This window comes from Dendrobates tinctorius, unplaced genomic scaffold, assembly GCF_039654945.1.
Source record: "Dendrobates tinctorius isolate UK_male_01 unplaced genomic scaffold, ASM3965494v1 ptg000019l, whole genome shotgun sequence".
NCBI lineage: Eukaryota > Metazoa > Chordata > Amphibia > Anura > Dendrobatidae > Dendrobates > Dendrobates tinctorius.
The window spans coordinates 46911948-46924804 of record NW_027361687.1 but is presented as its reverse complement, the minus strand read 5'-3'; positions in this window follow the sequence as shown (position 1 = coordinate 46924804).

Genomic DNA, 12857 nt, shown 5'->3' with positions numbered 1-12857 from the left:
CACCCTCTTTTTTATGTTTGGTGTGGAATTATATCCAATTTGGCTTTAGGACAATTCTTTTTGTGTTTTTTCATTTAAGACAAATTAAATGAAGATAATGATACCAAAGAATTTGTGTTTGCAATCATTTTCAGGAAGAAACTGAATATTATCTGACAGAATTGCAGGGGTGTCGATACTTTTGGCCACAACTGTACCTATATAAATTTACGCAGTTTTTACATAATAGGAGAATTCATAGCTACGTAATAAGTAAAGGACTCTGTGAGATTTGGCAGGACTGACATTAACACCCTCCTTGTTGTAACATTTACTATATTTGTTCCAATTTCGGGAGGAATTTCATTTATATGCATTTATACCACAAGGCATAACTAGAGTCCAATGGGCCCCCATGCAAAATTTGGACCTGGGGCGCCCCCTCATGTTGGTCAGATGTATGGGTCCTTATAGTGTTGTTAATCCTATAAAGATATACGTTTCCCCACCCCCATCATTATGTAGTATTGTGCCCCATCCAGGGGCCCTTCCAAGTATATATGTTAGTCCATTCTGGACTCCTTCCAGGTATATATGTCCCCATCCTGGGCCCCTTCCTGGTATATATTTCAAAACACCATGTCCAGACCACATGATGACCTAATAATCGCACATACAAGGAACAAATACCACCACACCATGTCCAGACCATATATTACCACCATATGATAACCAATAATTCCACATACAAGGAACAAATTCCACCACACCATGACCAGAGCACATATTACCACCACATAGTGACCAAATAATAGCACATACAAGGAACAAATACCGCCACACCATGGCCAGAAAATATATTACCACCACATAGTGACAATACTACAATGCTGATCAGTAATAAAAAAACAATACTAATGTCACCATAAGTGCCATTATACACATGAGATCTGTACTTAGTATGCAGTGTCTGTGTACAGGTAATACAGTGATCACGGTGACATTACACAGGAGCTCTGTATATAGTGTATAATGTAAAGGTAATACAGTGATCAGTGGTGACATTGTACACAGGGGCTCTGTATATAGTGTATAATATAAAGATATTTCAGTGATCACTGTTGATAGGGTATTCAGAGACCACACTAAGACATTACTTTCATATAAAGACACTCTTCTCCTGTAAAAATGACTTTGACATGTTATCTGAGTTGTTACGGATCTGCAACTCCAGAGTAGGGTAGAAGGGGGAAAAGCTGACCCTGTACTAGGACTAGACTGAAACCCTACGATGGAGTGGGCGACCTATTCCTTGTGAATAGACCCACCGACGTTTCCTAGGCTAAACTCAAACGAAGACCTATAGGTGAGGGGGAAGGGCATCCCTGAACAATCTAGGGACTTGGAACAAAAACTGGTAACCTCCTAGTAGGAGACTAGAGGAAGCTGCAGAAACGAAAGGAAAAACAAAAAATAAAACAGGCAGAACTAGAGGACCCATAACTGCACAATATCACACTCAGAAAGCAATCAAAGCACCAAGCCAGAAAACTAGCGAATTAACACTGTTGTCCAGCAAGGACTGGGAGGCAGGTACTGGGTAATAAAGGGTGATACAATCACCTGACCTAAGACAAACAAAGCACCAGAGGAAAAAGACCAGCAGCCAGAAAACCACCACAAGATCGCGGATGGTCAAAATGAAATAGATTCATAGGGTTAATAGTGACATTATTAGGACCCTCTCATCTTCCTCATCCCTAGATATGGGCTGGAGACCCCTTTATGATTCCTTGGGACATAAGAGCAGATTCGTAAAATCTATACCTTTCATATCTTGGGAAAAAGACCTCGGTAAAGCCATACCTGACAAGGACTGGTTAAGAGCAATAAAATTGGCAGGACGAATGTTTAGATGTGCAGCCCACTTTGAATCACACTTGAAGCTTATACTCCGCTGGTATTTTACTCCCGTGAAGCTCCATTCCATGTTTCCCAACACCTCACACCTATGTTGGCGAAACTGTAATCTGGTGGGGTCCTTATATCATATATTTTGGGATTGTCCATTTATAACTTCTTTGTGGGATCACGCCTTTAGACTTATTTCACTTGTAGTGGGACAGACCGTCCAGCCAACTCCCGAGGTGGCGCTCCTCCTCTTAAACATACATGCATTCCCCCCGTGCTCTAGAGTGGTAACGGCTCATATTGTGTTAACAAGTCTCCGATTAGCTAAACAGTGGAAAAAAGATGTTATTCCTAAGAAAGAGGCCATAGCTCAAGCGGTTAATACCACGTTTATTTTTGAAAAAATGCTAGCCCACAAAAATAACGCCTTACAGAAGTTCATCAGGGATTGGCTGGCTTGGGAAGCCACACACTTAGCGAGTCACAGTTAAACCAGTCAAATAAAGGTTAGGCGAGGGGCCTGGGTGGGAGAGGGTTAAGACCGCAGCTCTTTGTTTATACTGCAATGGTTGCATAATTGCACATTTATGTTACTTTGACCTGTGTTGTACATTTGTGCTAATGTTGTATTATAGTATTTTCAATGAAAACGAATTTAAAAAAAAAATGAAGTAGATTCTAGCATGAGTTTACCTCTCCCTCTGTCAATGTGCCCTAGCAGAATTACCCTTGCAATCTGTTCTTAGTACCAGTAACAATATTGATCAAGGGTGGTAATATAATTGATCAGATAAAGCTATAAACCTTGTAAGATAGGACTAATTATATGGACATTTGGACGTTACATAATTAAACACCTGTTCCCTTCTACCTTTTAGTGGAAAATCACCTGATGGATAATAAATGACCTTATTTGTAATGGACAGCTGACATAAATGGGTCGCCCTCCCAGGGCGGTGGGGTACTCGGTACCGGGCCGGTCTCTCAGAGGGGAATGTCACAGCAGCGGTGACCCGGTCTGTGGCCCTGGGCGCCCATGTAAAAGGGAATTAAGTGGTGGAATAAAGTTTATGAGTGAATGATTCGTGACACCACCTGTGGTGTTCGGCAATGAAGATGTTAAGCCGACACTGGGGACAGATCCTCTGGGACAGATGGTGGGGTGCAGCAATGATGGTGTAGCCCTCCACAGGCAGGGCTGTAGTCCCAGGGCAGAGTAGATGACGAGGGTAGGTGTTGAGGAAGAGGGTGTAGTGTTTGGCACAGAGATGTAGCAGTGCTGAAAAGGTTGCAGGAAGAAGGCAAGGACACAACAGGGTGCAGTTTCTTTACCTTTACTTTGCTTGGCAAATGCAGTCCACGGTCCAGGTTACAGATGGCACAGGAGCTGGCTAGCCTGGAAGCAACTTAGGAATCTCTCTATGCAGATGGGTTGTGTAGTCTCCTTCCTAGCGCTTATTTTTAGGTACTTGCAGTACTGTGTTACACTGAAGTTCCACTTGCTTATTCTCTTTAGAACTCCCTCGTATGGCAGACTGCTGTAGTCTTTCTCTTCTGGCTCACACGTCACTGTTTTGCCTCCGAGTCTTACGTGGGAATAGAGCATTTACAGCTTCCTATTCCTCCGGTTTCTGTTGTAGGACCATCAGTGTCCGTACAGCCTTGGAGACCGGGTTCCAGATCATGCGCTATAGCTGGGAATGAGCCTGAACTCTCTGCTCAATCTCCCAGCTCTTCTCCTCACGTCCACACATGTTGCCCTCCTCACACGAACTCCTGATTTCCCCTTCCTGGCCCTCAGAGAGCAGCTCCTCCCCTAGTTTTTGGGCTCAGAGCACCCTCTGCTGGCCCGGAGTGGGAGCTGTGTTGTGTGTTGTGATAAATTGCCAGAGAGATCCTTTATTGCTTCCAAGCATGACATCACACTCCCTAGGAGGAAGGTAATGCCATTGTGGCAACCATACTCCTGGGGGCGCCACATATGCATGACAGGATATTTTACTGTAATAAATTATTTCAATAACAAGTCCTGACATGCGCATAGCATAGAGATGACCTAATGGGTACGTCCATTCTGAAGTGTATATAACAACTGGCTTTGGAATAAAGCGTCATGTAACCTTGGATTCAGATACTTGTGTCTGTGTTCATTTGTCCATCACTTCACTCGATCGAGTACATCCAATTTGGCAGCCAGACATCCAATATACTCTGAGGGTCTCTGTATATAGTGTACAATGTAATGGTAATACGGTGATCACTAGTGTATACAGGACCGCTGTATATAGTATACAGTGTATAGTGTCAGTGTACAGGTAACACACTGACTCACCAGTGACGTCTCTAGGTGAAATCCTTCATCTTCGCTTTTAATCTTCATCCAGAACAGACCGCTGACACTTCTTCCAGCCAGGGCTCGTCTCTGCAGGAAATAACACAGTTATCTAGAGCACAGCTTGCAGAACACATTACTTATTTTTTTTCCCAAATTCTAAACTACACCAGATGAAGAAAAAAAGGCGACAATGTTGCTCTGCACAGTAACAGGACCCATTTAAAACAGTATCCTCAAAAAATAAAATAAATACATCACTGCAGTAATAATATCCCTTAATTAGCCCCTATGGTAATAATAACCCCCATTCTGGCCTCGTGTCTCAATCCTGGCTCCAGCCATATGTTCTCCTATCCTGTCCTGCCCCCATGTAATGTCCCATCCTGCCCCATCTGTTCCATAATCCTGCCCCATCTGTCCCATGATCCTGCCCCATCTGCCCCATGATCCTGCCCCATCTGTCTCCATCGTATCCATCCTGCTCCTTGATCCTGCACCATCTGTCTCCATCCTGCCCCATCTGTCTCCAACCTACCCCATTTGTCTCCATCCTGCCTCATGATCCTGCCCCATCTGTGCCAATCCCGCCCCATATTCCTGCCCCTTCTGTCTCCAGCCTTCACCATGTCTCCATCCTGCCCCGTCTACATTCTGCCCATCTACATTCTGCCCCATCTCCATTGTGCCACCGTGTCTCCATTGTGCCCCCGTGTCTCCATTCTGCCCCCTGTCTGCATTCTGCCCCCTGTCTACATTCTGCCCCATTCTCCATTTTGCCCCATGTCTCCATTCTGCCTCATGTCTCCATTCTGCCACCGTCTCCAATCCTGCACCCGTGTCTCCATTCTGCCCCGTGTCTCCAATCCTGCCCCTTGTCTCCATTCTGCCCCCGTGTCTCCAATCCTGCCCCATGTCTCCATTCTGCCCCGTGTCTCCATTCTGCCCCTTCTCTCCATTCTGCCCCTTGTCTTCAATCCTGCCCCCATGTTTCCATTCTGCCCCTTGTCTCCATTCTGCCCCCATGTCTCCAATCCTACCCCCATGTCTCCATTCTGCCCCATGTCTCCATTCTGCCCTGTGTAATGTTGGAATGTGGGCCCACTACTGCCCTGGACCCTGTTGGAATGAGGGCCCCCTGCCTGCCCTGCGCCCTGCTGGAATGTGGGCCCCCTGGCTGCCCTGGGCCCTGTTGGAATGAGGACCCTGGCCCTGTTGGTTGCTGGCACCCTGCCTGGGTCCTGTTGGATGCTGGCCGGGACCCCTGCCCCCCCCAGTTAGTCTCCACACTGAGCCTCAGTCTGCCAAGTCTCTTCTCACCGCCACGGCGCCACAGGAGATAGACTACTCACCGTGCTCGCTCACCGCCACCCACCTGCTCGTACGGTCTGCAGCCTGCCCGTAGCCTCACCCAGTCCGCCCACTGCCTCTTCTCTTCTGGTCTTCCTCGCCTTCCGACCCCACGTGGCAAACCGTCACCGTACGCTGCTCTGCTCCAGAATGAGGAAATGGAGCAGAGCAGCGTGTGACATCACGTCAGGTTGGACCATGATGCACCGAGCCACAGATTAAAGCTAAAGTGCCCATTTCCATTCGCCGGCTGCATTTACAACACTGTAGGTGACTCTTTAAAACATCACAGTGTTGTTATGCATTGGGCGTTCGGAATCGGAAGCCTGAACAAAATGTCGGGGAGCCTTAGCGCGGACTGGGCTGCCAGCATGCTCGGGCCCCCCTTTTTGCTCCTAATTACCGGGTCCCATACAATAGTAAGGGCAGAAATGCCCTGATGGCGGCCCTGCCCGAAACACATAGACAGGGTAACTAAGGAGTGGCTCCTTAAGAAGCATTTCAAGGTCCTGGAGTGACCTAGCCAGGCTCCAGACCTGAACCCAATAGAAAATTTTTGGAGGGAGCTGAAACTCAATATTGCCCAGCAACAGCCCCGAAACCTGAAAGATTTGAAGATCTGTATGGAGGAGTGGGCTAAAATCCCTGCTGCAGCGTGTGCAAACAGTATCAAGATCTACAGGAAATATCTGACCTCTGTAATTGCAAACAAAGGTTAATGGTCCAAATGTTAGGTTCTGTTCTTCTACTGTATCAAATACTTATTTCAGGCAATAAAATGCTATTTAATTATGTAAAAGTCATACAATGACTGTTTTTTATTTTTAGATTTTGCATCTCACAGTTGAAGGGTACCTATGATAAAAATTACAGACCTCTCCATTCTTATAGGTGAGAAAACTTGCAAAATCGACCGTGTATAAAATACTTTTTTTTCCCCACTGTTTCCCCTGGTATGTATGTCCCCCATCCTGTTATAATTATACCCCATCCTGAAAACATATCCTCCTTCCTGTATACATATACCCCTTCCTGGTATATATATATATATATATATATATATGTCCCTCTTCTTGGTAAATATGTTGCCATTTCTGGAATGTATGTCTTCAATCCTGGTATATGTGTCCTGTCTCCTCCTTGGCATATATATACTCCATCCTGAGCCGATCATGGAATATATGTCGTCGGATGCACATCCAGCGGAAGTAGGTTCTGGTATCGGCAGTCCCTCCTCCAGTATTGGCCTGGTCGCAGTCGCACCCTCTGCGACCACAATCGTTACCCTCTTGCATTTATAATATACCAGATCGAAAGGTGACAATTTTTTATTATTTGTAATCCAGATAGTGTTTATGACAATATAAAGCACAATGTGATTGGTATGTTATGTTCAGTGGGGTCTATGCTTCACAACGGCATAAGTGCTAGTCATATCAACCTGTATGGAGCAATATATGAGGCCCATTATACTGTATGGAGGAAAATCAGCAGGAGTCCAGTAATATAACTGGCCTCTATATTCCTTCCAACAAGTACAGTAGATTTCAGTAGGGCAAGAAAATTAATAAGTTATATCTTTTAATGATTACCATATAGGGGCACTGACACAACTGGTCAGATTTAACGTGGCACTACTTGCCACTGCAAGAGTCCAACACATTTTTATATTTCCATACACTTTCTAACCTTCCCCCATGAACCACCGAACGGAGGGGGAAACATGTTGGGAGGCCATACAATTCATACAGGTAAATTGTAAGCGGGTTCACACTTGGGTGCTACCCTTTTGAGGGCAGGAGAAATGCAGGGGCAAAACAAGAAAGTTTAGAAGATAAGAGCAACCTCTTTCTCCCCTACCACCCCTTACAACTTCTAGTTCCTCTCCTGCCTCTGCAATTTGAACCTGGGACAGAGAAAAAATCATGTTGGTGAGATCAAACCAATTTTTTAACTATGAGCACTGGTTAAATTGAGCACTAGCACTACATTTTGTCTTGTTTTTTTATTTACTATTGGCTAAAAGTATTTTATGGTAATCATTAAAAGTTATATTTTATTAATTTCCTTGCCATGGAAATAAATATCTAGCAATATTTTATTAATTTCTTTGCCATGGAATTTAGTATGGATCACTATATGGGGTTCATTTTACAGCATGGAGCATTATATAGAGCTCAATATACTGTATGGAGCCCTTTATGGGGCTTCTTATAATGTATGGAGCATTTTATGGGGCTCATTATACTGTATGGAGCATTATATGGTGCCCATCATATTGTATGGAGGACTATGTAGTGCCGATAATACTGTATGGAGCACTATGTGGTGCCTATAATACTGTATGGAGCACTATGTGATGCCCAGAATACCGTATGGAGCACTATGTGGTGCCAATAATACTGAATGGAGGACTATGTGGTGCCTATAATACAGTATGGAAGACAATGTGGTGCCCATAATACTCTATGGAGGACTATATAGGAGGAAATTAACTTTTGTAAAGGGTACACTGCTGAGGACAGTTTCTACTGGTAGGGTTCATTTATCAATATCAGGTTTACCTCTAATACTACAAGTACTGAAACCCTGAAACCTGTGGACCCTCGATCACCTGAATCCCGTCTGCTATATGGTATTGTAGAATTTACAATTGTCATCACTCATGTAATGTAAGAAATAAGTGAAATCTTTGACATTGTACTATACCTATATTTCTCTGCCTTATCTGTGCATCATGAATCGTGTTATGTGTTAAAGGGGCCCACTGAGACTCTTTCTCCCAGGGCAGACAAAAATCTGCCTGTGAATGTGTGTGTATGTTCATACATGTGTGTGCATGGTTTTGTGTGTATGCATGTGTGGCGCACTACGTCTTTACCGCCACAAAAGGGTTAAATATGTACTGTTTTGTATGTGTTTTGTGAACAATGGGAGTTATGCTTTCTCTTCTAGAGACCACAACACACACACACAATTTACCTCACTCCCTTAATTGTCTGAAGCTTAGAGCTTTGCAGACACACCCTTACTGGGAGGGGGAGAAGTTGAGAGTTGTTGTTTTCAGTGTGAAGAAGAAGAAGGGGAAGAAGAACGCTCTTGGAAGCCATTACACATGTGCTTTATCCAGGAGTAGAGCTAAGAAGCATCAGGGAATCAGCCCCTAGACCATCCATGCTTTCAGAGCAGGGTGGTAAGCTGAGAGACTGTGTGGGATTATACAACCAACAGCAGAGTGTTTTCCCCGGGAAAACTGCAGCGAATTAGGATCAGTGAAGGATTGTGCAAGAGGCAACTTGAGCTGCCTCACACAGGACCCAAGCTGCAAGTTGCCAGAGGGGAAATACACAGTGAGTAGAAGCTATACTGGAAGTTTCTAAACTCCAGGAAGCCTTGGTCCCTGAAGGGATTAGAATAGCAGGAAGCTTACACTGAGTCACAAGCAGAGTGAAGGATAACTCCCATTCTGCAAAGTAGACTGTAACCTGGTGAGAGTTGTAACATCTCCTCTGAACTGCACCTGAACTACAGTAAATGATAAAGTGACTTTCCTTGTCTCCTGCCTTATTACTCCGTGCCTTCTACTTCCATCACAATCTCTGGGGGTCGGCCCTGGTTGGAGAGGGTTAAACATCTGCATTGCCATCACCATCTACTCCCCCAGGGATCATCTGCAGTGCCGGTGTTACGGCCACCACCGCCGCACGCCCTGCTCCGGCCCCCACCGCGCACTCTGCCGCATGCCTCCATACTGACCTGCCGGCACCGCAGCGTTCCTCTTCCCAGCGTCGGCGGCAGCATCCTTGCCTGGCCGGTCCGCGGCCTGTGACGTCACTGCGACTCCTGCGCATGCGTCCTAGGCCGCGGCCGGCTCTCCCTGGCTGACTCACTACACCAGCGGTGCCCTGACCGGCTAGCACCGTCGGACCAATGGGGGCGGGCCCCTGCCTATACCAGGCCGCCCTTCCTTAGTGGAGGCGCCTGATCGTTAATGTTCTATTAACACCCTGGGCCCCCTTGCGTTAACCTTTCTGCCTTGTGCTCCCTGCAGTCCTCCTGTAGTCCGTGCTCCAGCCTCCGTTCCTGTTGTCCGTGCTCCAGCCTCCGTTCCTGTTGTCCGTGCTCCAGCCTCCGTTCCTGTTGTCCGTGCTCCAGCCTCCGTTCCTGTTGTCCATGCTCCAGCCTTCCTTCTGTGGTCCGTGCTCCAGCCTTCCTTCTGTGGTCCGTGCTCCAGCCTTCCTTCTGTGGTCCGTGCTCCAGCCTTCCTTCTGTGGTCCATGTTCCAGCCTTCCTTCTGTGGTCCGTGCTCCAGCCTTCCTTCTGTGGTCTGTGCTCCAGCGTCCACCCTGTTGTCTGTGCTCCAGTCTCCATCCTGTTGTTCGTGCTCCAGTCTCAGTCCTGCTGCCCGTGGTTCATTCCTGCAGTCCTACTCCAGTTCGCCTACCCGGGCCTAGCTCCTCAGCACGCTCCGAGCCGCCCCTCTTGGTTTCGGCTGCCGTGGCATTCGAATCCCCGGACCTGCTCCTAACGATCCCTGTATAGGGGTCGGTTCCACCTGGTTGCTCGTCCGGGGCCCCTCGGTGCCGCGGTCCAGAGGGTCCACTCCAGGACTTCCACCTTGCCTAGCATGTAGGTAACAGTACGAGCAGGCCATGGACCCCGCCGGTACCTCTGCTCCCGCTCAAAAGGAGTTGCTTTTTGTACAGGAGAACCAAGGGCGGATCATGTCCATAATGAAGTCTATGGAGTCACGTCTGTCAGCTCTCCAGGCCGCCGATCCGGGGAATGCTGCCCAGCTGGCCAGTCTCCAGCAGGAGCTGGGTCAGCAGCAGGATGCTCAGTCCCATATCTTGTCTTACATGGCTTCCGTGGATAATCGTTTGGTGGCTCTCGAGTCCGCCGCTGCGGCCGCTGTCGCACCTCCTGGTCCCGCTCCGTTTCCTTCTCCCCGCCTTGCCAAAGCCCCCCGATTCAGTGGTGACCCCAACCAGTGTAGAGGGTTCTTGAACCAATGTAGCCTGCACTTCGAGCTTCTGTCTCATCAGTACCCCTCCGATAGGGCCAAGGTGGCCTTTATCATGTCCCATCTGGAGGGAGAAGCCCTGTCTTGGGTCAATCCTCTTTGGGAGAGGGATGATCCCGTGGTGTTAAATATCCAGGCCTTCTTGGACACCTTTCTGAGGGTATTTGATGAGCCAGGCCAGGTAACCTCCCTTACCGAGTCCCTTTTCAACCTTCACCAGGGCACCCTGACGGTCGGTCAGTATGCCATCCGGTTCCGCACAATGTCGTCTGAATTGGGGTGGAATACTGCGGCTTTGGTGGGAGCCTTCTGGCGTGGCCTGTCTGGCAGGATAAAGGACGAACTGGCGGGTCGGGATACTCCCTCCACTCTCGAGGACCTCATCTCCCTGGCTACCCGCATAGACCTCCGTTTTCAGGAGCGCGCACGGGAGTCTGCTAGGGATAGGAGACCCACCAGGCCAGCTCCGCCCTCTGATCGGTCCTTTACGCCACGACCAGCAAGTTCTGCCCACGCTCCTCCTCCAGAGCCTATGCAGGTAGACCGGGTACGGTTAGCTGAGACACGTCAGAGAGAGAGACGGTGCAAGGTTTATGTCTCTATTGTAGAGGAGCCTCGCATTTTATCCGTTCTTGCCCTGAGAGGACGGGAAACTCCTCCGCCTAGGCCAGGTAAGAGAGGCCTCCCTAGGTGAATATGATTCCTCTCAACCACTCACGTTATCTGTTCTTTTGCTTTCAGGAGAGAGGTGTGGGTCCGAGGTGGCCTACGTGGATTCGGGCTCGGCAGGCAACTTCATCCGGCGTGAAGTGGTGGATAAATACCGGATTCCCCTGGTGGCCCTTGCCTCCGTTGATGGCAGACCACTACGGGAACCCATTTCCATGGTCACTGAAGAGGTTGTCTTGCAAGTCGGTGCTCTCCATCGGGAGAGCGTGGCCTTCTACGTGTTACCCGATTTGTCTCATGCCATTTTGCTTGGCCTTCCATGGCTCCAGACTCATCAGCCGGTCCTCGACTGGTCATCGGGGGAGGTGTTGCGCTGGGGTGACCCGTGTCATGGTCGGTGTCTGAGCTCTATTCGCCCTGTCGTCTCTGCACACCCCCCTCCGGGACTCTCGGGGCTTCCTGCGGCCTATTGGTCCTATGCCGATGTCTTCGACAAGAAGGAGGCAGAGATTCTTCCACCGCACCGCCCTTTCAATTGCCCAATCGAATTAATCCCCGGTTCCACTCCTCCCAGGGGTAGGATCTACCCGCTGTCTCCTGCAGAGACTACAGCTATGTCCGAGTACGTCCAAGAGAACCTCGCCAAAGGTTTCATTCGGAAATCTTCCTCTCCGGCGGGAGCCGGTTTTTTCTTCGTCAAGAAGAAAGACGGTTCGCTGCGTCCATGCATCGACTATAGGGGCCTCAACAACATCACTATCAAAAATTGGTACCCTCTTCCTCTCATCCCGGAGCTGTTTGACCACCTCAGAGGGGCACGGATCTTCTCCAAGCTGGACCTCAGAGGAGCTTACAACCTTATCTGTATCCGGGCCGGTGATGAATGGAAGCCTGCCTTCAACACCCGTGACGGTCATTATGAGTACCTGGTGATGCCCTTTGGTCTATGCAACGCCCCGGCTGTGTTTCAGGAATTTGTTAACGAGATTTTCTGAGACCTCTTGTACTCCAGTGTCGTGGTATACTTGGACGACATCCTTGTCTTCTCCTCGGATCTTCCGTCTCATAGGAGGACTGTCCGCCTGGTTCTGCAGCGTCTCCGGGAGAATCGTTTGTATGCCAAGATGGAGAAATGCCTGTTTGAGCAGACCTCACTACCGTTTCTGGGATATATCGTCTCTGATGCCGGGCTGCAGAAACTGTCTGCCATTCTGAAATGGCCCCGTCCCGTCGGCACAAAGGCTATCCAGCGAGTCCTCGGATTCGCCAACTATTACAGACAGTTTATCCCGCACTTCTCCTTACTCTCCAGGCCGATCTCTGCCCTTACCCGTAAGGGGGTCAGTTCTAACTCCTGGCCATCAGAGGCTGAGAAGGCCTTCCACTCGCTAAAACAGGCTTTCTCTACGGCTCCAGTGTTGTCCGTCCGGAGAGTAACAAACCCTTCGTGTTGGAGGTGGATGCATCCTCGACAGGCGCCGGGGCAGTTCTGTCCCAGAAAACCCCCTTTGGTCGCCTACATCCCTGCGGATTCTTTTCCAAGGCCTTCTCCGCTTCGGAGTGCAATTACTCGATTGGCGACCGGGAGCTCTT